The sequence below is a fragment of the Macrotis lagotis genome, chromosome X (genome assembly GCF_037893015.1).
Source record: "Macrotis lagotis isolate mMagLag1 chromosome X, bilby.v1.9.chrom.fasta, whole genome shotgun sequence".
Classification (NCBI taxonomy): domain Eukaryota; kingdom Metazoa; phylum Chordata; class Mammalia; order Peramelemorphia; family Peramelidae; genus Macrotis; species Macrotis lagotis.
Window position 1 is genome coordinate 455548086 of NC_133666.1, and position 27016 is coordinate 455575101.

At 34.8% G+C, this 27016-nt stretch overlaps 1 protein-coding gene across 4 annotated transcripts in view; it reads right to left on the reverse strand.

Moving 5' to 3' along the window:
• GREB1L (GREB1 like retinoic acid receptor coactivator) overlaps nucleotides 1-27016 on the reverse strand; it is a 269600-nt gene that overhangs the window by 138443 nt on the left and 104141 nt on the right. For all 4 annotated transcript variants that reach the window (XM_074200527.1, XM_074200530.1, XM_074200531.1 and 1 more), the window contains one exon: nucleotides 20081-20262. The gene's annotated coding sequence lies outside the window, so the exon portion shown is untranslated. Of the gene's footprint in view, nucleotides 1-20080; nucleotides 20263-27016 lie in introns of those variants that run through there.

The window sequence follows — 27016 nt, forward strand, 5'->3', positions numbered from 1 at the left end:
TTTTGAATTTTTTTTCATTTTAAAGAATGGAGTATGTGTAGACTATGAGTTTGAAAATTAGATAGACAAAAGGAATGATTATGGGGGCAATTTGCTAGAGAAGATGTGAGGGAATGGAAATAGATTCATATAAAATAAGTAGACTTTAGTAAAGAGAAGGAATATACATCATAGAATAAAGAGGTTTAAATAGAAGAGGGGTTCTGAAAAGTGGAGAAGGGGAAAAGATAGCACACAGCAAATGGTTTCTATATTCTCAGGAAAACACAGAATAAGGTTTTCAGCTGAGAGGGTGAGAGATGTGCGTGTGTGTGTGTGTGTGTGTGTGTGTGTGTGTGTGTGTGTGTGTGTGTGGTATGAGAGGCTTGAGGAAAGAAAAAAAGGATTTGGAATAGACTGTGAGGAATGAGATAGACAAATTCAAAAGAATAAAAGGAGTGACTTACTGAAGGAAGGGACTCACTGATATTAGATAAACATAAATTTGTAGTTGGCGCAGTAGGTTTTCTAGCACTGCTCAAAAACACATGATTAGGAGCAGAGGAAATATAGATGGTGGAAATAATCCTTCAAGCTTAGTACTGTTCTACCACACTGATCCATCCAGAATCTTATTTCACATTACTGAATTTATGTATGACTAGGTTTCAAATTTTTAAATGACTTTGCATTTGTATATTTATTGTCAAATGCTAATTGAAAAGGACCTTTTAAACTTTTTGTGTCTTAGAATCAAGCTAGAATGCTTACATTAGGACTTCCCATCCAATAAATCTGAAGTCCTGAGGTTCATCTTGGGACCATATTATCATTCCCTCAAGATTGTTGTTAGCTGATATAGTGTGCAAACCATTTCAAGGAAAGATATGGGTACAATTTCAGATCTACTTCCATCCACAGAGTTTCTTAGAGTTGTAGGATCACCAAATCTGTATTACCTCTGTGTTACCCTTTCTTAACTCTTGCTATGGCCTCTATAGCACAGAGGTCCCCTACAGCAGTGGTATCAATATTGAGTAAAAACTGGGCCCTCTCAATCATACAAAAGAATTCCTGCCAGTTTTATATTAACTTAGTATACATGTTAACAATAGCTATATTCAACTGCATTTTTAATCTGGTGTTACTGGGGTTTAACTTAAGCTCAGGCTCCTTTTGGGGGGGGGTCATCTATTAGTCATGTCTGACCTCATGACCCCCTTCCGACAAATTGGTTTTGCCATTTCCTTTTCCAGCTCATTGTACAGATTAGAAAACTGAGGCAAAATGGATTAATAGACTTGTCCAGAATCACACAGCTAGAGAGTCTGAGGCCTCATTTGAACTCAGGTTCTCCTGACTCCAGGACTTGCTCTCTATTCACTTTGTCTCCTAGTTATCCCTAGACCTTTGTTTGAGATAAGAGCTGGATATAAAGATGTGGATGGAATTTGAGATGAGAGAGAGAGAGAGAGAGAGAGAGAGAGAGAGACAAGAGCCCAGCCTTTGGGAGACAGAGGTAGTTAAGAGATAGGATCTGATGATGACCTCAACAGTGGAGCCTGAGCAGGGAAAGTCAGACATACAGAAGGAAAAGCAGGGGAGAATTAAATTCTAGGAGAGAGAATCTTGGAGATTATCAGTAGTGTCAAAAGCAGCAGAGAAGTTAAGAAAGAGGATAGAGATGGGGCAGCCAGGTGGTGCAATGGATAGAGCCCTGGCCCTGGAATCAGGAGGGTCTGAGTTCAAATATGATCTCAGACACATTATAATTAACTAGCTGTGTGACCTAGGGCAAGTCACTTAATCCCACTGCCTTCCCTGCCCTCCCAAAAAAGAATGAGGATTGAGAAAAGACCAACAAATTTAGCAATTAAAATATTTTTTATTGCCACCTTTTAATTCTATATCCCATCCATACAATTCAATTTGACAGACATTTATTAAACATTGACCAAGAAACTAAACATACAAAGACCCAAATGAAAGTCTGTGATCTCAAGGAATTTTGAGGAAAGAAAGGGGAAAAAAAGGGACACAACATGCACATAGATAAGTAAATAATTCATTTCTTTCTAACCAGGAACTGTTATTGTCTCTGTAAAGTCAAAGTCTGTCACTGGTTACCTGTCCTGAAACAACTACTTCTGAAGACAATTTATGAGTCTCTCAGGATGTTGGATTATGAATCTTCAAAGTAAAAAAAAACAACAAAAACAAGAAAAATAAGCTAAAATCTTTGGCTTTATTAAGGAAGCCACAAGAGACTTTTAATATTCAAAATACAGGCAAGAGTTAATAAATGGGTTTTATGTATTTCTATGTAGTCTACAATATTCTGACAGCTGGATCTTAGGAAAAAATTTTACCCTTTCTGTAATATAAAGAAGGTAGGTAACAGGAAAATCTCTTCTTGAAAGTATTTGGAGGTTTTATAGTCCCCTGGGGTTGATTGTACTTAATTCTGTATGACTGTAAAGTAATGAATACACACAAATGCAGACACACACACACACGTGTGTGTGTCTGCATTTGTGTGTATTCATTACTTGTATGTGTTCATTACTGTATACACACACACACACACACACATATTTATACACAGAGAGGAAAGAGAAAATGTGAATATTCATGTGGAATTGCCTCCAAAATTTACAAATCACATCCAACCACAAACATACATTAAAATAAATCACCTTATAAACCATCTCCTTTTTCCCTAAAAAAAAAAAACAATAAAAGCAATATTATTTACTATATTTGTTTCTGAGTAATTTTGCCCTGATCTTAAGAAAAACTTCTTAACAATTAGTCCAAAAATGGATTGAAGTTCTTCAGGAGACAGCAAACCTTGCTATCAGGAATTTTGCAGAAGTCCTTGAGGGCAGGAACTTTTGTTTTGGACTTTTTAACCCCAACCTCTTTGCAAAGTGGCTGGCATATAGTTTGGTTCAGTCATTTTTTAAGTTATATCTAACTCTTCAGGATCCTATTTGGGATTTTCTTGGCAAAGATATTGGAGTGGTTTGCCATTTCCTTTTCAATTGCTTATAGAAGTATCCTAAAAAATGTGTGTTGATTAATTAATATTGATTGGCTTGTATAATCTTTAAGGTCCCTTCTCACTCAAGATTTATATGATCTTTATTGTAGTTTGAGATTTTTATTCTGGATTTGAAGTTCATCAAGACAAAATAATCCCACTTTGGAAAATTCTTCTCAAATATGTATATAAACAACTTCTCTGGAGCTTACAGTCATATGGAGTTTCCTGGAGGCAAAGGTTAAGTGACTTACCCATAGTCACTGAATTATGAAAAAGGATTAATTTCTTTCCAAATTCTTCTTGGCCCAATCTATCAAAAGTCTTGCTAGAAAAGAGTACACAGAAGACCCTTATTTAATACCAGGATGTTACAATGTTCAAGCATCCGCATGGTGCTTGCAAGATCATGTGAATCCTAAAAAAACATTCAATTGTCATAACAGTAATAACAATCAAGTGAGAATATGCCTGGCATTAGGGATGGAAAGATATAGTTTTAAATGCCAATCCCAATATAGTAACTGTGTGACCCCAAGAAAGTCATTTCATCTCTAAGTCCTATAAGCAACTCTGTCAAAAATTGCTGAGCACATGGCTGACCTACAATGGTAGAAGAAATATCTTCAGTGGATGTTATCTACAACTATAAAATCAAAGGTCTGGCAATAATCTTTATTCTTATAAGAATAATGGTCAGAGGGAATTCTTTTCAGGAAACTTCTGTAGAAATATCAGGAAAGCTTTGCTATTCCACAGAAATGCTGAAGGGTCTGGAAATCCTATTCCCTCATTAGTTCTGAAGCAAAAAGAGAATGAATAACTCACTAATCAAGAAGACTTAGAATCATTTAAAATATTCAAGAAAATCTGATTTCAAATGCTGTGGGAAGGACCCTGGGCAAGTCATCTAACCTTCCTATGCTTTAATTTTCTCATCTGTAAAAAGAGAATAATATTATCATCTATCTTCCAGGGTTATTTTGAAATTCAAATGAAATAACATGTGCAAAGTGCCTTGCAAATTTTAAAACATATAAAATTAGCTATTATTATGAAGATATGAAGTGTTTGCTGTATAACGACCTTGTCTCATACCTTCTCAGATAAAATGCACAGAATCAATCACCAAACTGGCTATCAGCTCAGCGTAGAGAACTGACTTAGCTAGTTCATGCTAGTTCACAGAGATGAACCTCATTAAATTGATGTTAATTTAATGCATTATGCTTTCATGAGGAAGTTCTTAAAATCCCATCCAATAGCATTCTATGAAAACTTGTAATGTAGGAAAGCCTACAGCAATTGATCTCTTTTGTCTTGATTCTCAAAACAAGTCAAGTACTAAGTGCCTCTTAGCATTTTATTTGTTTAAGCTAGAATTGGTATCTGGCTGAAAAAGTCACCCCAAACAAAACTAAAGGTATGTTAACAGATGAAAAACTATATTTGACAGCAAAAACAAACTATAATAAGGCAAAAGTACTTGTAAAGTCCATTGCAAAAACAAACCTGTCCAGTGCTGGGGACGGTTTATGAGTCTCTATTATTGAGTTTCCTTTGCAATCTGTTTTATCTAGGGAACCAAGAAGGGCATGGGGCATGCCTATTTTTTATTTCCTTTTTACAGCACAAGGTCCTTACAGATTTCCAATAAATAAATGTTTTCTGCTAATAATGATGCTACTAAAACAGAGGAAGCATCTCATTACCATGGAATGTTATGTTAGTGAATCCAAATATAGTTCTTATAAGAAATGATTGCACCCTACTAAGTCAAATGAAATCCAAACAACCATTACACACTCTGCCAATCCTTTATCCTTTTTGGAAAGAAAGGACAATAGAGAAAATTAAAGCATATTTCTACCACTTGCTAAAGGTTCTATCAATTTTCCTCAATATTAGTCTTTCTCTTGCAGTGTTGAAGGGAAATAGCAAAGGAATAGATAATATTTCAGTCTGTAGTGTTTGTATTGTTGTTCAGTTGTTTCATTTGTCTGACGCTTTATGACCCACGTAGGGTCTTCTTGACAAAGATACTGGAGTGGTTTGCCACTTCCTTCTCTAGCTCATTTTACAGATGAAAGAACTAAGGCAAACAGGGTTCAGTGATTTGTCCAGAGTCATACAGATATTAAGTCTCTGAGGCTGGATTTGAACTCAGGTCTTCCTGACTCCAGGCTTAGCATTCTATTCATTTTACCACCCAGCTACCCTATAGTGTTTATACTTGTCTTAGGTCACAAATGTATGGAGCTTTAATGTTTTCATCTACTCAGTAATAGAAATGAGAATAATATTCTGGCTGATATTTCTATCCATACAAGAAGTTGTCTATATTAAGAATGATTATGGTTCTAAATATACATATGTAGACATGAAGACTTCATTTACTCACAACATATCTTTTTTGTGTATCTAATATTTGAAAGGCAAACTTAAGCAACCTCAATGATTTTCTCCTAGTTCAACCACTAAGAGTTTTCCAACCAAAAATTCAGATGAGGTAACTTATCCATAGGTTTGTTTTAAGTGAGTATTTTGGGCTCACGCTAGCATTTACTCAGCTATAATGCTTGTCTTCTCCATTCCAGCAGCCATAACCACTTAATTAAGGAAGAACACAAAGGGGAAAAAGAGAAGAGGAGGGAGGAGCCCTCTTTCTTTACTCACTTGCTATATAAGCCTCCCATGCTAACCAGGCACTTGAAATTGTTCTTTCCAGCACAGAGTACAAATAGTATTTACAAAAGCAAAATACAATGGATTCATCAGGTAAAAACAAGTCCATTTAAGAATACTGCTGAATTATTTCAACAAAGTCTCTTGGTGGCAGAGAGTTTTTTGTAATTGCTTTGTGCCTGTTAATATACTGCAGCTGTAGGACAAGAAGGAAAACAAAGATCTAACTCAGGACAGGTGGCTAATAAGCATGAAGTTGGATATGCATGAAACTAGACTACAAAAAAAAAAATCACACTCCAAATACTGAAATAAATGGAAACAATGAACCAAGGATGACTTGTTTAAAAGAAAAAAAAAACCCTGAATGCTCACTAGGGTATCAGAGGGAATGAAAGAGGCAGGGCCAAAGGGAGCTTTCTATCTTTTAAAGACATTACACCTATTTGTATCACAGCTGACTGAGAAGGTGATTTTCTTTTCCATTTTTATGTAGATTTAATCCATTAGGTACCAGGTCCAAAAAAAAAAAAAAGATCCTTTTAAGTCCTTAATCTTCACTATGTATTAGTGATACTTGTTTAATTCTTCTTAACTATACAGTGACTTTTGTTATTTCATTTTCTCATTTCAAAATAAGACTTTTTCCCTTTTCTGACAAGAACTTTTTTATTTTTAACTGAAAGCTTTATTGATATAATAACAAATGGATTTCTCTTCCCTATAAAAACTGCAGTTGTCTTTTCCTTTTTCTCCTCTACTTTCTATTCAGGTCTTCCCTCTAAGGAAAGTTCTCTAACCACTTTACTATGGCTGCCTACTCAAAAATTGTTCTTAAAATCTTGGTGAGGAGTGGGGAATTTTCCTAAAACTAAATTTAATGTAAATGGAACTATGTAGACGGTGTTGGGAAGTAATTAGAACTCAACAACACTTGATCACTCACTGGTTGGCTTATTATGAAAAAACAAAGATCAAATGGATTTTGTTTCCTTGATCCCAAATTTGGAATTCCAGAAACTGGAAGGACCTTAGCAAATCTGCCTGGGAACAAGCCAAAGAAAGGCTTAGTAAAAACGTCGAACTGGACTGAACTCAAAGAGTCATGAGAATAGATTTAAGCTCTGGCTCTGCCACATACTAGCTGTAAATGAACATTGGACATTTAAACTTAGCCATCCTGAGCCTGAGAGAGTTTCCTCTCTGTTAAAAAAGGGGATAATAATATTTATACTGCTTGATTTGTGAGGTTAGTATGAAACTTTAGTTCAATAATTTAAGAAAAATTCTTTGGAACTATAGAATACCACATAAATGTGAACTATATTTTTATGAGAACATTACATGCCAGGCTTCTTATGATTTCCCTAAAAATAATAATAGAAAAAACTGCCAAAAATTCCTACAAGAAAAAGAAACCTCACCAAGAAAACAATATGAAAATTTCAATGAACAAATCAAGTGTATCATCCAGTTTTTATTTATGAATTAACCAAACTGGCTTAGATTTCTTTCTTCAATGGGAGCACAATAGTATTTGTTACACATAAACAGGATTCCTTAATGTTTGAAAAAATGGAGATGACCTCATCTCTAAAATCAGGAGGTTAGATTACATTGCTTTTCCAAGTATAAACTATGATCTTATGAAAAGCTAAAGAAAAAACACACTGATATAATATTAGAAATAGCTTCAAAAACTACAAAAAAAATCATGTGAGAGAAAGTTAAATGGATAACAGATACGCTAAATATAGAAAGAACTAAAATCAGAGGGGCAAAAAATTATGAGAGGGTTTAAGAGAAGACTGAAACAACTGAAAAATTCCAGGAAGAATTAGAGATGCAGATAATGCAGATTAAAAAAAATTAAGGGATTTAATTTAATAGAATTATAAAGACTATAAAGAATTTGAAAATGTCAAATCTTGATGAAAATGTCAACTATGTAATCATTCCTCAGAAAGGGACTTCAATTTTTATCTTTGCATACCCAGAGGCTAGCAGAATTCCTTGGACAGAGTAGGTGTTTTAGTGAATATTTATTGAATTGGATTGTTGGATAATTATTCATTCATTTGACCAAATTAGAATTTATTAAATGCCTAGTGTTTTCCAGGCATGGTACCATGCACAGGTACTATTTTTTTAATTATAATACTGCATTAGTTAAATTGCTGAATGATATATTTGCAATAGAAAATATGAGAAAGGCATTACATTAATAGATACTCTTTTTAATCAGGTCTTTTCTGCATCTACTACCATAACCATAAGATTTTTATATACTTTTTCTTATTGATGAGTTACTATTGGCAAAATTTCTTCTCCCTAGCTGTCAATTTTCTGTTGCTAAGCATCTTAGTACTTAGCAGTCAGGCCTTCAGAGAGCAGACAATATCTATTTTTGAAGTCTTTTCAACTAAATAAAACCTCCCAGAGATTGTGTTTTGCTAATATAACCCTCCGGATTCAAGGTCACATCCTTAACAAAGTAAAATATTAGAGTATTATTTTTATGAATGTTGATTTATATGAATTTTATCCTGATATGGAATTATCCTTATATTCCTGCTAAGAATCCTTCTTGGTCATAATGAATAATTTAGCCTGAGAGCCAAGTCCTAGTTAGAGGATATGCTATATTAATACTTATTCATTATAATGGCTTAATATTTTCTTTTTCAGATTTATCCATACCAGGTTTGACTATCAAACCTTTATTTGTCTCATTAAAAAAGCAATAACAAATACATTCAAATGTATAGAAATTGAAGGTTTATCTACTAGAAACTCAGGAAAATAAATCAATAGAAAAACATCAGCATTCCTACTTGTTTTTTAAGAGGCTGTAGTGAAAGATTTTCTAGTCATAACTTTTAATTATAATGATAATCAATAAACATTTATTAAATATCTTCTATATGTGAGGCACTGTGCCAAATAATGATAAAAAAGGAAAGCCAAAGACATTCTTTACCTCAGAGCTCAGACTAATTGGTGAGAAATCAGTGAACAAACAAGCTAAATTAACTACATTTTCTATTGTGTTTTCAATATATGGTGGATTGACATATGAAATTAATTAGGAACTTTTGGGGAGTTTTACAGAAGCTGCAGATGACATGCAAAGGTCAGCAGATGACAGAACCTATGTCCAAATACTTGATCCCAATTTTACAATAAAGTAATGTAAATAACCCATAAAAGAAAAAAATTCAAACTCCTTCCCTGGTATGAAAGGGAGGTCAAAAAATTGCATGCATTTTCCAGATTTCAGGAGCTTAATACCCCTGTGATGTAGAAGAGATAATTGTACAATAGAAAATAATCAGCAGAGGGAGGGCAACAAATTATGGGGGTTGGAAAAGTTTCTCGTAGAAGGTGATATTTTATTTGAGATTTGAAGCAAGCCAGAGAAGCCAAGAGATAGAGTTGAGCATGGAGAGAATTACAGCCATGAGAGATATAGTGAATGAAAATTACTGTAGTCAAGATGGAAGATATCGTGTGAGAAACGGGAAGGAAGCCTTGGTCATGGTATTGCAGAGTATATGGGGAGGCTTAAGATGTAAGTAAGAAATCTAGAAAGGTAGGAAAGAATCAGTTTATGAAGGGCTTTGAACACTAAACAGAGGATTTATTAGTTGATCTTGAAGGCAACAGTTGAACTATTGGAGTTTAATGAATGCAGATGGGTGGGTAGGTGACATGATCAGACTTGCATTTTAGGAAAATTAATTTGACAGCTGGATGGGAGTGACTTGCAACAAGGAGACCAGACCAATAGACTTATAATAGTCCAGGTGTAGAATCACGAGGTCCTGTCCTAGGGTAGGAAAGTGTCAGAGATGAGAAAGGGGCATATTCAAGAGATGTTAGAAAAGATAAAATCAGCAGACTTTGGCAACAGATTGTGTACCAAGGTAGGAGAGAGTAAGGAATTGAAGATAATACCTAGGTTGAAATCCTGAATGACTGGGAGGGTGGCAATGGGGAAGTTAGGCATAGAAACAGGTTTGAGGGTCAAGTTAAAATGAATTCAATTTTGAAGCCAAAGAGGTCTACTGAGCAGTGAGAGATATAATCAGATAACCTGGGCTTATACAATGTAAATTTATGAAAAGCAGGGTCTATTTCACGATTGTCACTGTATCTTCAGTGCTTAATATAGCACCTAGCATAAAGTACATATTAATAAATGCTTATTGACCGATAATGTGACAGTTTTAAAGTTCTAACCAGATCAATAGGGAACAAATAATAAGATAGTTGTAGATGACAGGATTTAAATAGAAAAACCAAGAAACAAAAAAATTTTACTTAAGTCAATAAAAGGATTTAATAAAGTAGCAAGAAAGAAGATAAACTCACAAGGAGCAACTGCATTTTTATATATCCTTCATAAAAACCATGAAAATTGACAAAAGAAAAAACACCATTTACAACAAAATGTATCAAATAATTAGAAATTAACCTATAAAGACACACACTAGACTTATATAAAGATAAAACAAGGCAGCATCACACCCAATTTGGATCAAGGTACAACATGGAAACAAAGTAAAGACTGACAGATTGCTTTCTGTGGGGGGGGGGGCGGGGGGGAAGTAAGATAGGGGGAAAATGGTAAAACTCAAATAATATCCTTAATAAAAATTAATTAAAAAAAACAAGACAGTAGATATATATATATATATATACATATATAGTGAAATAAATTTTATGATTTACAATCAATATAATTCTGGTGATATTTATAATGTTTTTTTTATGTGACTGTTTGAAAAGAGTCTTTAAAGTTTTATTTTCAAAAGTAGCCAAGGACTACTGGTACAGTGGATAGAGATATGGTTAAAATGGTGACAAAAAAAATCAAGAATTCTTCTATTTTGGACTCAGAGGAAATTTCGAGGAGAGTGGTCTGGAATTTTCCTTTGAATACTGTTTTCCTTCCTGTCTTGGGTATTTCTTCCCAATTCCTTCTCGTTGCCAAGGCTAACCTCTCCGCTTGTGTCCCCTTCCTAACCCCTGCCCCGCCCGTGTCTCCATACCCCTCTAGGACCTGACTCCATAAATTATCCCCTCACTCCCATGTATCTTTGATTTCTCAATCCCCTTTGCTTCCTTCCCATTGTCTACAAATATGCTCTAATCTCCCCTCCATAAAGAACAAAGCAATTCTTTATCCCTGTTATATACTAGTAGCTGCCTATCTCCCTCCTGTATTTCATTACCAAACTTCTTTTTTTCTCATCTTTTTTTTTAATTCTATTTTATTTCATCTCCCTCACTCCCCACCCCCAACCCGGTTAACTTGCAAGAACAAGTTTCAACACCCACTTCCAAAACCTTGAGTTCCAAATTCTCTCCCTTCCTCCCATCCCTCTGCTGCAGGAGAAAGCAAGTTACTTGGTATAGGTCAAAAATTCATTATCAAACTTCTTGAGAAGACTTTTTCTTGTTGACCCCAGAGTAGAATGGGGAGCAAAAAACGTAGAAAGACACAAATGTACTTCATCAAAACTAGAGTCACTTCAAAGTGGAACGAACGGGTTGCCTCTGTAGATACTGAGTTTTGCTTCAACAGAAGTCTTCCAGTGATCACTTACTGGGTATGTTATAATGAAAATTCTTTTTCAGGTATGAATTAGATAAGCTGGATCCTTTAGTTAGGTCCTTTGTGACACCAAAATCCTGTAATTCAATTTTCTACATAGATGACTGATATCTCTATCTATCCTGACCTCCCTCTGAAGTTCCAAACTGGTCTTTGTATTTGACAACTAAAAGCAACAAGTGACAGTATAAGAAGTACTAGATTTGGGATCAGAGGTCTGAAATAAATGTCTAGTTCTGTTACTTAGCTACCTATGATATAATACTTAACCTTTCTAGAACTCAAACTACAGCATATTGGATAGAACAGTAAATTTTTCCAGCCATTCTGGAAAGCAATTTGGAACTTTGCAAAGAAAGTGACTAAAAATGTCATCTCCATTGATCTAGAGATAACACTGCTTGGGATAGACTACAAGAAAGTCAATGTCAAAAACAAAGTTTTCATTATAGAAAAATATCTGTAACATCACCTTTACTAGTAGCAAAGAATTGGAAAAACATAGATATCCATCAACTAAATACGGCTTAACAATTTGGTATAGCAATGTAGTGTAATATTACTGTTCTATAGGAAATAATATGATCAATAGAGAAAACATGAAAAAAAATCAAAGTAAATAGAAACAGGAAAACAAATGGATAGAAAAACTACTATCAAGAAACTGAAACAAAATTCTTTCAATTATAAATGTCCAAGCTTGGCTGGAAAGAAAAGATGAGAAGGAACCTTCTGTTTCTTTACAGAAGGGGGGGTGGGAGGACTATTGGAATATTGATACTTTTTCAATCTATAACTAAGTTTTGCCAGTTTCCCCCTTATTTATTTGGGTTTTTTTGGGGAGAAAAATGTATTTGACTGCTTCTATAGCCTTGTAGTTGGTCTCACTTCAAGTCTTTACCCACTTCAATCAATTTTTCACTCAGTTGTTAAATTTATTTTCCTAAAATGCAGGTTTGACACAATGTCACTCCCTATCCTCATTTCATTCAATAAACTCCTGTTTGCCTAGTATTTCCAGAATCAAATATATGTTTATCTTTAAAAAAATTTTTATAACCTCTTCTTACCTTTCTTGTCTTGTTGTATTTTACTTCCTTCCACATCCTTTGTAATCCAGTGTTACTCAACTTCCTTGCTGTTCCTCATATAAGAACTCTGGGCATTTCCACTGGCTTCCCATGGCTAGAATTCCCTCTTTCTTCATCTCTGTCTCCTGGCTTTCCTGACTTCCTTTAAGCATGACTTAAAAATCTCATTTTTATGAGAAACCTTTCCCAGTTCTCCTAACTTTAGTGCATTCTCTCTGAGACTATGTCTAATCCATCACATAGATATTTTGTTTTTCATACAGTTGTTTGTATTCATCTACCCTATTAGACAGTGAGTTATTTGAGAGCAAGGACTTTTTTTTTTGTCTTTCTTTGCATCTCTAGAAGGTGTTTAAAAAAAGTCTTGTTGACTTGACCTGACCGGACAGACAGGTAATGGGAGGGGAACTAGGGATTAAAGCTTTCTCCTTGGATTTTCATCAGCCCTGGCAGTTTATTCTGAGATTCTTATAAAGCTGCTGAGCTTTTGTCTGTATCTTCCTTTTTCTGCAACATTTCAGCTCTACCTTAGTCTCAACACATGTGTTCCAATCTCTCAGCTTTCTGACCCTCAGGATCTATGTCTAGTTCTGAGATTGCTTCATTCTTTAACAAATTCCTTGGGGCAAGACCTAGTGTTTCACATAATGGCTTTGATTGATTCAAGGAAGTATACAAGCCCTGTTCGAACTTGGTTTTGATTCATGGATTTAATTAGAAAAGGGCCTTACCTAACAAGGGCAATCACTTTTAACTGGTTTTCTTTGTGCTAATTCATACTATCTACCAAATCAATTTTTTTTTCTAAAACAAAGCTCTGATTGGTGCTACTCCCTGTTCATAAACATCCATAACTTCTTATATCCTATAAAGTCAAAACTCTTTTCGTCCTTCATAATGTGTCTCTGATCTACTTTTGTTCATTCTACTTTTCTTTCTGAGCTTCATTTTAACACTAAACTGTCCCTCAAACTCATCTTGCAATATCCTATTCATTGTCTTTGCTCATGGAAAGGACATGAACCTACTCCTAGAATTTATTTCCTCTCCTATTCAGTCCACTGAAATCACATCCATTCTTTGAGGTCCAACTTAATTGCCATCATTTAAACATGGCTTTCATTTTAACTCCCACCATCCAAAGACTGAAATAATCTCTTCCTCTCTTGAATTCTCATAAAACTCTCTGTAGTTTTCCTATGCACTTAATATTTCCTAATTTCGACTACATTTATTTTTATACATCTTATTTTCCTTATGTAGATTATAAACCCTTTGAAGAAATTTGCCCATATCTCTTTGTTTCCACCTTGGAGTCAACACAACACCACCTTGCATACAAAGATAATTGTTATAAATTCTTGAATTGAACAAATATGTAAAATTTGGAGTCTTTTAATTGTTTATTAATCAGCAAATCCTTTTCAGCAGTCAATGATTTTATAACCTAAGACCTATATTAAAAATTAGACACAGTTCCCTGCCTCAGAAGGGTCTAGTACAAAACAGAAAACAAATGCAGGCTACATGTAAAAGTGCATGTGTCAAAAATCCAATTTATAAGATTACATAACTGGAGCTAGAAGGGAACTCAAAAGGCCATAGAATTCATGTCCTTCACTTTTTAAAAATAAGGGAATTGAGGCCCATAATGGTTAAATGATTTATTCAAAGTTACATAGATACCAAGAACCAGAGACTGAATTTGTATCCCAATCTCTAACTCCAAAATCAGCCTACTGAGTAGCCCACTGCTACTCTATTCCCAGTAATAACAATCTATGGGGCAGTTAGGTAACACAGTGGACCACTGGACTTGGGAGTCAGGAAGACTCCTTTTCTTGAGTTCAATCACGCCTCAGGCACTTCTTAGTTGTGTGACCAGGATGACTCACTTTCCTCTGTTTGCTTCATTTTTCTGATCTGTAAAATAATCTAGAGAAGGATGTGGAAAAAGACTCCAGTATCTTTTACAAGAAAACCCCTAATCGGATCATGAAGAGTTGGGCACAACTCAATAACCAAATGATTCTCATTAAAGTTGTAACATAGTGAAAGAAACAATGAATTTTTAATTTGCAAAACTTTTATTATCAACTCAGTCATATATTGGCTGTATGACTTTGAACAAGTCACTTTAATCTTTGAATCTCTATTTTTTCATTCATAAAGGAACATCATGTTGTGAGGTTAAAAACAAGATTAGGTATGCAAAATACTTTGCAAACCTTCAAGTACTAAATAAATATTAGTTATTAAGAGAATCTGGGCTTCATTCCAGCTCTAACACTTATATAAGACATCCATTTATTCAGCATTTAAGTATCTATGTGCCAGACCCAGAGCTGGGTACCAGGAAAAGAAAGATATTAGAAATCAATGTTTTCTTATTTCATTTTCTTCAATATTATTAAAATTATAAATTCAAATAGTTTGCATTAGAAACTATTAATAAGCAGTACTGTTTGAGCATATTTCCAATTTCTCTAAATTCGTTAAAAATAAGTGATTTATCATTTCTATACTCTATTCTTCCTCAAAATATTCTAAATATGTTGCTGTTATTAAACTGTTTCAATCATGTCCTAGTCTTTGTGACCCCATTTAGGGTTTTCTTGGCAAAGATACTGGAATGATTTGCCATTTCTTTCTCCAGTTCATTTTACAGATGAGAAACTGTGGCAAACTGGGTTAAGTGACCCAGGGTCACACAGCTAGTAATTGTTTGAGACTGGATTTGAAGTCAAGTCTTCATGACTCCAACCTGGGCGCTCTATTCACTGTGCCACCTACAAAGTCACAAATTATATTAAGAGGCTCTCCGACCATTTTCAATAGTCTGCAGTATGCAAAAATTGTACTTTCTTTGTTCTGACAACTTCTTAGCCAAAATTATAAGTTTAAATTGTGTAAATATTTGTAGCAATTTTACTCATCTATATGTGTGAAGCAATTTAGCTCATCTATATATTATACACACACACACACACACACACACACACACACACACACACACACATAAATATGAACTCTCCAGGTACTTTCTTAACTTACTAGAAATAACTACAAATAAGCAATGCCATTCTATTTATCTTTCAATGAAAATGATCATAATAAAAAGATAGAAATTATTTACTTATTTTCTGTATTTCTAGCCTCCCTCTCCACCCCCATCCTACTATTCTTCCATGAAGTGAAGAATTATTTGTTACTTTTGTTAGTCTTAACTTTCTTCCTTGAATACCATGAATTCTTGTGTAAAATAAACAAGTCTCTGTCAAGAATCTCTGGAGCTAGTGTAATGACCAGAGGCTATCCCTGGGCAACATCAAAGATACAAAACAGTATAGGCAACGTGTGACCACTACCATGCCACCAGAGACCAATTTTTCAACATAGAGCAAAGCTAATCAGCCAGAACAGAAAACATTAAATACAGGGAAATGCTTCCAAAGTGTGGCTTACAGCATTCATCATGCTTGCCACACATAGAGCTGTCCATACAACTTCAACAAAGAATCAAAACTTCAGGTGTTTATCATAACAATCCTTAAACATTTGCATGAGATGCCTGAAGCAAAAACCAATTCCCCTCACACTAGAAATGAATTTCAAAAGCTACTTCACTCCAATTTTTCAAACTTGCAACTTTTAGTAGTTCTGGGAGGAGCAGAAGAAATTGAAATATTCATCTGCATCCCTTCTCTTGTCTTCTTTTTCTATATTATTTCCCAAGTTTTGAAAGTGGATTGAGCATAGTATTTGGATTAACATAACTAACTATATAAATGAGGAAGTCATTTTTTATTTCACTGGTCCCTAAATCTAAAACTGGGTTTTAATCTTCCTTATACTTTTGGATGATTATTAATAAAACTTGTAAGTCTGATGTTAAAGGAAAAACAAATCCCTACTGCAGTGTATTATCTTTAAAAGAAGCTATTTTTTTAAAAAATTACTTTATGAAAGTAGCAAATCAGAATTTTTTTTTAAAAAATCAGATAATTTTCTATTTTCCCCTTAGAGTAAAATACCTTCTGTCTTTCACAGAAGAGTGCACCTAAATATATCTTAAAATGTATTTTTTTAAAAAGACATCTTCCAGATAATTTAGTTATGAAAAGAGAATATATCTTAAATCAATTTGAAATTTTAAGTGACATGTGACACTTCTGTTTCTGTCTAGATTAGATGTTTCTCTCAACTTTATCCTTCTCTTCCATCTTCTGATAGTGTTTACTATCTTCTAGCCCTTAAAGATTTAAGGTCACTATTTGTCAATTTTGTCCCAAATTTAATTATTTAAAAATCCCTATGTTTGACAAGCAGATGTCAACTAAGGGACCTGGAATTCTAAATTAATTTTTTTGAAAGGTACATTTATTTACCTGGAAAAAAACTGAAATTGAGCACATTATCATTTCCAATATCTGTTTTAGAAAGTGTGATTACTAAAACACAAATATGGAAAATCACTTCTGCAATTAATTTGTCCATCAAGAAACTACTTCCTACTACTCATTTAATCATTATTCTTCCTACTATAGAAGTCATGAAACTTATACAAAACTTCCATCATTCCTATCACAATTCTATTTATATAGAACTACTTAGCACCTTTTTTTCTTTCCTAGTGTCCACAATCTTTGGAACAAAATCTTGGAGTCATGGAGGGTTTTTATTAAGAAATAAAAAGGTTCCAAATACAAGAGGGTTTCTTTATTTTCTAGAGAATGAATTTTTTTGTTTTTTTAAAATCCTCTCTAAGGTCTTGACACTGACATTGGTTCCCTACTTACTTATTCAAAAGTGTGGAGACATTTATTCATATCATCTCCTTTGACTGCTCTCTTCCTTTCCTTTTCTGTCTCTGTGAATCTTTCTTTCCCAGTCTCTCTCTTTCTTGGAATCTCTCAGGCCACTCTTTTTAATCTCATCTATGAACTTAATCATTTTTAAACTTTTATTATAGTTATGTGTACATATATATATCCCCCCCTTTCAAGACTTCATCTCTGTATTCCTAAAACCCCTAGCAAACTGTGTCTTGTATTTAATTCAATATGTTGAATGATACCACAAATATTTATTCATTCACTTACTCCTTTTTCTTTAAAATAAAGCACAACTAAAATAAAGCAACAATCAGGTGCCTATTCTAAAAAGTCTAGTCATTATATTACTTTATTCAGATAATGAAATTTAAAAATTAAAGATACCTTTTTCATTATAACTAAGTTCTTGCATTTTAAAGTTTTTCTTTAAAAAATGAAATAAAGTGTTTTGGAGAAATAGAGCTTGAAAGTTAGCTTTTTAAATAAATTTTACCTTAAGAAAATAGGATATTGCTTTTAGAAAGAATATTTAATTAGTTACTGTGAGGAGAAACATTTGCCTAAATCCATTATCACTGGACATTAATTTTCATTTTTCTTCTTCCTTCTCTTTTCCTGAAAATTTATTTGGATTTGCGACTGAAGAACAAGGGACATTCCTCTGGCAGAAAATTTTTCTGGTAAACATTAAAATGACAAGCATTTTAGAAAGCAAAGTACATCTCAACCTAAACTGTCCCTTCAGAACTATATTGACTGCTTATATAAGTTGCCAACATTTGGTAAGGATTATCCTTTCATTCAGACAAAAAGCAAGCATTCCTTGGATAAATCAGGACTTTTTGCCATGAGACTCATAAAACCTTTTCACAACACAGATTTTTCAAGAGAATCCTTTAAGGTTTTAGGAGGCTGCTCCTTTTACTAAGTAACAAAATACACCCCATGGTGTCTCACTGACCCCACTCAGCTGTCCTTTGACCTCTTCCATTGTTGTGGCCTAACTTCAGGGGCCACAGAATTTGCCTCCCATATCAAAAAGGCTACTGTTGCTTCCTCCTAGCACCTGGTGAAACAAAATTCAACAGTTCTCGTGTTCTCTTTAGTTCTCTCTCTGTCTCTGAGTCTCTGTCTCTCCAAATTCCCTCCTCTGCCTATTCTCCAGATGTTCCAGGCTCAAATGTTAAGCCAACTACTGCGTTTCCTTAATCTTCCTGGTAACCCTAAAGAAACAAACAGAACCTGGACCCTAGTGGTAATGACCCTCTTGTTCTTTTTGGCCTCAAAAGGATACGACGGGTCATAAAAGAGAAAAAGATCTTTGGCCTCTCTTGGAAATGCTGGGTCATTTAAAGCACATTGTAACCTCCCAAAAGGAGAGAAAACCAGTGCATTCTGCTGGGGCTGAGAGACAAGGCTACTCCAAGCCAAGTCTTAAATTCTTAACTCCCAAAAGGAGAGAAAACCAGTGTCTTAGGATACTAATGCTTCTGCTGGGGCTGAGAGGCAAGGCTACTCCAAACCAACAGTCTTAAATTCTTAACTCCCAAAAGGAGAGAAAAACAGTGTCTTAACAATATTGATGCATTCTGCTGGGGCTGAGAGGCAAGGCTACTCCAAGCCAACAGTCTTAAATTCTTAACTCCCAAAAGGAGAGAAAAACAGTGTCTTAACAATATTGATGCATTCTGCTGGGGCTGAGAGGCAAGGCTACTCCAAGCCAAGTCTTAAATTCTTAACTCCCAAAAGGAGAGAAAACCAGTGTCTTAGGATACTAATGCTTCTGCTGGGGCTGAGAGGCAAGGCTACTCCAAACCAACAGTCTTAAATTCTTAACTCCCAAAAGGAGAGAAAAGCAGTGTCCTAACAATATTGATGCATTCTGCTGGGGCTGAGAGGCAAGGCTACTCCAAGCCAAGTCTTAAATTCTTAACTCCCAAAAGGAGAGAAAAACAGTGTCTTAACAATATTGACGCATTCTGCTGGGGCTGAGAGGCAAGGCTACTCCAAACTAACAGTCTTAAATTTTTAACTCTCAAAAGGAGAGAAAAACAGTGTCTTAACAATATTAACGCATTCTGCTGGGGCTGAGAGGCAAGGCTACTCCAAAGCCAAGTCTTAAATTCTTCACTTCCTAGAAAGCTTTAAGTCTTCTTTGTCAAAGAGTGTGAGCGTCACCTTCCCTAATTCTGAGTTCAAAGTGTCCCTACCCTGGAAGAATTTTGGAAAGTAGAAGGGGAAAAAAGACTAATTTTTTAAAGAAGTACCCTCCTCAGATTGCTGTTCTGCCCAGAGTATTCAAAAGAGAATCTATCACGGAAAATTTGCTTCAATCAGCAACAATACGGAAAAATTTCCAGCTATAAACCATCAGTTACGTCAAATTAAAAACCTGAATTTTCATATAATATTAACATTTATACAGGGCTTAAAATGTGTCACTTTGTTAAAGTGCTTTATAAATTATTAGCTCACCTGACCTCACAACAACCCGGGCGGGGGGGTAGGGGCTCCTACTCATTTCATCCCCATTCTACAGATGAGGAAACCGAGGTAAAAATTCAGATACTCAGGGGAAAAAAAACCTTGCCAGCAAATTCTTCATCTTCCTTATTTACTGATGCATTCATAAAGAAATTTGAAGGTTAGGAGCGAATCTTTCCTAAAAATGCGTTTCCCCCCCCTTTCCAGGTGTGTTTTATGGATAAGGGAATAATAGCATGTTGAAATGGACCAGATCAGTTCCAGAATCAATTCAGTTCCAAATGGAAAGAGGTGAAAAAAACCCTGAAATCTTACTTTAGAAGGAATTGCGTTTTGACAGTACCTTGGCTTCTGTGTGTTAGCCTTTCTGAGACACGTTCATGGTTGAGGCCGGAGCAAAGACTTCGGGGAGCCTCCCGCCGCCGCCGCCGCCGCCGCCCCGCCGCCGCCTCTGCCGCCTCTGCAGCTGCCGCGGGACCCCGGCCGCCGCCCCAGTACCTGAGCTCCCCCGAGGCCCTTTCACACCTGCAGAGAAAGCAACGCCAAAGGCGTAAGTGCACTTGGAGAAGCCTGGGATGAAGGCGAGCCTGAGCCAACTCTCCATCTCAGCCCGGTCACACACAGAGGCAAGCCTCCTTCCCTAAGCTCTGAAGGGGACCAGATTTCTAAACCCAAACACTCAAAAGGAATTACTGCCCTTGGGTTACTTCTTGTTGAATAAGAAACAAAAGGAAAAAAAAAAATTTAAATTGTTAAGTCCGCATTTTGGACCGAGGTCCTTAGGATGCTAAAGAGGGGTTTCCCTTGGAAGTTTGGTTCTTGCCAGGAGCACAAGTGAACGTAGTCATCTTGTTACAGTTTTACTGACAAAGTCCTAGTCCTGGTATTAATTTCATGAAACGCCGATATTCTATAATGGAAAACCTTTTAAAAGGGTTTTTCCCCCTAGCTTTGCTATTAGTTCTTTAATAACTTCTAAATAAAAAAAAAGTCTTTTAGCTGCAAAGGGGAAAAAAAATAGTCGCTTTCATTAGTTTAAGCTATAGATCCTGGGCTACTTGTTTTAAAATTAGAATTAAATATAGAATTCTATTAAGGACAATCGTCATTTAACTCTTAAACTAGGACAAAGAAATTGGGATTAGGCAAAAAAATTATTTGTAAATATATATGTACATAATATATAGGGGTTTCTAAACATTTTATTACTATTTCTTTTTAATATATTTTCCTAGAATATAGAAACAAAATAAACAGTGGTTCCGGTAAAAACAATTTAAAATTTTAATATTATGCATTTTTCTGTAAAGTGACTTCCACCTCAAATTTGGAAGGAGAAATCAAGTAAGAGAAAAGAGAAAGGAAAAAACAAGGCAATTTCAGGTTCTGATAGCAAAAGTTTACTTTACCTTTCTAACTGATGAAGAAGGTCAACAGGAAAAAAAAACAAAACCTCCACCAAAACTAAATGAGCAAGATCAAGGCTTCCTTACTCAGTATTTTCAACACCAAATAGACATTTCTTCTGAGTTATGCACCCTAGCTATACCATACCCAATACTAAGACTGTCACAGATGGTCGACAAGGTCAAACTCCATTACTTCCCCTGAAACTCCAAGGCTCTATGAGGCTCCCAGTGATTAAAAAAAGTCTGTAATCCAATTCCAATAGCTCCTGGGTCTAAAATTATTGCTATTTTTCGGCCACGTGCTGCACACTTCACCTGCTAGTAATGACATTTTTGTATTTTCTTCTAATTACACTTAAAGCTAAGACCTTTGGCCCAGGGCCACAGACCTCCATTCAGGCTGCACACATTCTGTTAAACGCCCTGATCCTTTGTTGTCACTCTTCCCCTTTCATCTATTATTTACACCCATTGAGAAGGAAGATCCTCCACCATTTGTATGGTTTAAACCTTCTAATCATCTTAATTTCTGTCTTTCAACCTGTGCTCTTATTCACAGAACAATGCCAAATCAGTTTGATAAAATCATTTTTGATTACATTTCTCTCTACTTTTGATTACATTTCTCTCTACTTTTATATTCTGATCTTACAAAGCCTCCTTTAAGTGGGGCTTTGGTTTCTTCCTCCTGAATGTACATATTTTGACTTTCCAAACCACAATGAATTCTTTTTTTACATAGTATAAAATCTCCAAGTTCACTCATTTTGCAAAACCAATAATCAATAATATATTTCCCTGTTGTCATGCAGAACCTATTAAAAATAAGTTATTTGTTGTTTAAAATACATTAAAAGAGCTGTCTCAACTGTCCCCAAGGACTGAGCTTTGAAAATTTCCATCTAAGAATAATCATTCCCATGAAAAATGTAAACAGCATTCAGAAGGGGTAGGTAGTGAAAAGGGAAGGATAGATGGAGAAAAAAAATCTCATAAATTTAATACATTTTAATAACTATATATGTTAACTTTTAAATAATAATAATAATATCTGAAAAGGCTCTTATATTCTCAATTAAAAGCACCAAAGTCCAAAAAAAAAAACCTAAGAAACTGATATAATTTTCACACATCTTTTCTATTTTCTCATTGCCATTCACAGAAAAACAACAAAAGCAAAGAGTTGTTTACCATGATGTAGATGGCCACTTAGATCATTGTAGTTACCCAAAGATGCAGATTTCTAGGTGGTTTTAAAAATGACATATGATCCATCTTTGTTCTTTCTTCTTATTATTACCCGGCTTACTCTTGATTTCTAACAGTGTTTCCTTGTCGTCTGTCCCCTCTGTAGACCCTCAACCCCCTTGTCTTTTCTTATTTTCACCATTTGCTTCAACCAGCAGCAGTTCACTGGAGACTCATCCATCTTGTAATGCCTACAGTGACAGATGCTCTTAGGAACAACCATACTGCTGAGTGAACAAAAGATAACATCACCTCTAGGAACTCAAGAGAGAAATACAACTACAACCGAAGACTGGGGCTGTCCTGACAGACACTGGACCATAAACCTCTTCTAAGTGAAAAAGAAAACAATTGCAAAAAAAAAAAATAAAAAAAAAATCTGACACAATCAAAGGCAGAAAAGAGTGATTATTTGTAGATTGCCTTTCTACTCTGCATTTCACTATTCCTCCACCCCCAAGCTTCTATATTGGGGCAATTCAATGGGCAAGGGACTAAGGGTGAAAAGAGATTTTTCAAGTGTTTTTAAGTGTTCCTTTTTATTGGACAAATTCAGAATAAAACTCATTCACGTATTTCAATAAATCTCAAGATGTATTACAACTTACACTTCCTGACTTAAGTCTGCAAAAAGAAGCATTATGGTTGAATAATATTTAATATCTGAGTTTTATTGTTCCAGAATCTAGTTACATTTATCAAAATCAAATATAGAGAAAGTAAAAAGTAAAGGTGTGGTGCAATGTATCAGTCTAAACTAATCCCCATATACATAGTCAGCTCAAAATATAAGAATCCACATTCATTATACAACTTATAACTTGGGTTATAAAAGACATCTAAGAGAGGATTCTGGGAAGTGCTATAGATCTCTCCTCTAACAAAGGAAAGGTCATATTAACATCTCCCAGCAACAAACTGAGGAAAAAGGGATAGATGCAGGGAATTCTTTCCTTGCTATAATCAAGATTGTTTTGTTAGTTGTTCATTTTTTTAAACATTTAATTTGGTTCTTAATGCAACAAAGACAAATAATCTTAGTTATATAATCTAAGTTGTTAAATTCACATAATATGAAGGAAAAAATATTGAGAAACATAGAGCACAGATGAGTCCAGAGTTCAATAAAGAACATCATGTAATCAATGACAATTAGGGAAATACTCATTTCAGCAATAGTTATTTAAAAGAGCTTTCCCCAGCCAAGAGCAAAAGCACTGCTTCATTTATTTTTAAGGAGAATGGCAGGTTCATCTTGCTATCTTTTTATGATAAAACAATATATTTCTTCAATTGAAAATTAAAGATTGATCTCTATACTATTATTATTTTCTTCCAACACAAAAATATTTTAGATTTTTTAAAGAAATTATTACGATCCAAAGCCTTCTGAATCCAAGTTTACAAACGTTGTTGCTGGTGGCTGTGGTGTTTTGGTATATGTGACCAATGAATCCTCAGCTTCTAATTTTCTGAAAAGATATGATTTTCCTAATCACTATTTCTGTCATGTGTCTATATTAATTTGACTAAAAAGAAATTGTATCAGCTTCAGAAATGAATATCCCTTATTCTTATAAAATCCTTTATAACTTCACATGACTTGCCTTTAAAACTCTTGAATACAATTCTATAACTAATGAAAAGCAGCTTTCGCATACCTTTAAAATCTCCTATTTTAAGACATCAGAAATGCAAAGAAAAAAACCAATGATACAAGAAAATCAACTGGAGAAGGAAAGAAGGGAAATTGGGAAGGGGAAGTGTTCCCAATTGTATACAACACCTGAACTGTAACATGAGCTGAAAAAAATGTTGAAAACTTAGCAACTCTCAGCAAGCAATAACTCAGAAAAAGTTGTCTTCATTTTTTCCAAATATAGACTTTATCCTTTCACTACACAAAACTACAGTTTTTGTTTTGTTTTATTTGACTAATTTCATTTGTCATTTGCTGAACCTAAGGGACTCAGTATAATCAATAAATATAATATTCCAACCATATAGTTCAACAATCTGTAACTTTTGACATTAACAATAATTACCAACAGAGGCATGACCTTGAAATGACAGCTTCATTAATGCAAGTCTTACTGGTGAAGGCTTTAAAAAAGAACTAATTAAATGAACTACTTTTAAATACAATAGGATCAATATGCATGTTGAAAATGTACATCCCATTGGAATATTCTTATTGCCTGATTGATCAAAAACAAAACAACCTTTTTTTTTTAGGTCTCCCTTCCAGATCACAGTCAGTGCCAGATATCCACACAGGAAAAAAAATCCATCAAAATGAAACTCTAAAAAGGTTTACCCTTCACCATCCTATTTGCACTTCAAAACCTTCTAAGTCCTACAGCTAAACCCCAGGGCTGAACCATTTCAATAATAACAGAGGGGACCAGCAGTGATTTATCTGCCTTTTGGCCTCTGGACAGAGTTGTAACGTCTGCCAAGCTTTCCTGCCAATGACCCTCCCTCCCCCTTGCCCCCAGCCCACTTTTCTTCAGCCTTGTATTTGTAATGCTTTATAAACAACTTTCTGATTGTGCTTAAATGCAGTATGCCTCTCAAGTCAGATGCAAGAACAGTGTGTAACTAAAGATTTGGGTTCAGTATTTTTGGCATGGATTTTAAAAAATGAAATTACTTTGAGTAATCAGGACACTGAAACTGCCCAGTTAGATTTTATATCCCTTTTTGTTTTCAGCTTTTGGGGGAGGGGTCAATTCTAACCTCTTTCTTTCCACCACCAATGCCAACTGCTATGAGTAGCTGCTAAGAGACACCAATTTATACCAGACTTTTTTTTTTCATTCAATGAAATCACACCAAACAAACCTTTTAGGTTTTGTGCAAATTAAATACATGAATTTTAAGCTATCTCAGCAAATCCAAGAAAAGTAAGGGTTTCACAGGTCACAAACTCCCAGGTCACAAGGACCTTATAAGCAGCTATCAGACCGATTATGACTCAACTGATTTACTTTTGTTATCAAGAGTAGCTGTGGCTGCCATCCTTGTACAATAACATTTCCCTCTGCTAAAAACAAAAACCAACAGTATCTGTGCTATTATTTAGTCATTTTCTTCAATGCAAAGCAAAGCAGTCACTTTGAAAACTTAATTTCTTCACATCATTAAATCCACCGATATTTTCTTTTCTAAATGAATAAAGCTCATTTCAAACTTAACTTCAAGTTGAAATTTTAACCTTAACTTATCTCAGAGAGAAAGCATAAAAATTGATTACCTTTTTCCTATCCCATATTCTTTTTTCACTTACATGAAGTAATTTTATCTTTTTCAAAGTATATTGATTTAGAAAAGTATCCATCTGAATGTCAAATTAACAAAATATGCTAAATATGTGTTTCAAATTTTACTCATATTGAGAATTTTTCTTCAAACATTACAAACTGCTAACATGCTGATCATAACTACCCTAACTGAAGAGTCTCCTTTGGACAGCTATAGGAGGAGCAATAGATAGAGTGCCAGCTCTGAAATCAGGAGGACCTGAGTTCAAATTTGACCTCAGACACTAGCTAAGTGACTCTGGGCAAGTCAGTTAATTTTGTTTGCTTCAGTTTCTTCATATTAAAATAAGTTAGCAAAGGAAATGGCAAATCATTCTAGTATTTTTGCCAAAAACAAAGAACAAAAAAAACCCAAATTCAAATCACAAAAAGTTAGATACAACTGAAGTAACTCAATAGCAGCAAACAGCCTCCTTGCTTTGGGTCTCTTTCCATTCTGATCATCTGCCCTACAGATGGATGCTCTCAAGTGTTGCTCTGACCAAGTCATTTCTTGGCTCAAAAACTTTCAGTGCTTCTCAACTGTCTTTTAAATAAAGTCCAAACTCTTTAGCCAGTCATCTAAGTCATTCTCAATCTAACTTCATAAACACTTTTCATATTAATCTTCTTCATATCCTATATATTACAGTTGAATCATAAACTAGTTGTCACCCCCCCCCCCCCAAACTATTTCAACATCTTTGCAGAAGGCATATCCTAGAGGCAACTAAGTGGTGCAGTGGACTGAGGAAATAACCTGAGTTCAAATCACATCTTAGACACTAGCTCTGTGAGCCTGGGTGAGTCATTTAATTTTTTTCTGCCCCAGTTTCTCCTATGTGCAAAGTGGGAATAATAATGGTCCTACTTCTCAGTATTGCTGTGAGGATAAAATAAAATAATGTATGTAAAGTGCTCTGCAAACCTTAAAGTGCTATATAAATCGGGGATGGGGAACTTTTTTTCTGTCAAGGGTCAAAACCTAAAAATCAGTCTGCTATATTTGGTCAAACATTTTTAATTCACCCCTAAAAAGCTCCTAAATTTATTGAATTTCAAGTCCCTCCAAGTGATTGCTTTTGCAGCAGCGTCGGATAACATGATTTCAAGGACTTTGAGGCTCTCTATCCCTGATATAAATGCTAGTTGTTATTTTTGTTGTTGTGGCTGTTGTTATAATGATGCCTAGAACGCTTTTACTATACTTGCCTCATTTCATACTGTTGGCAGGGGATATATCCAACCTTGATGTGATCTCACACTCTTTTGTACTCTTACATACTTAAGAGCCTAATCTGTATTATATATTAAAAATTA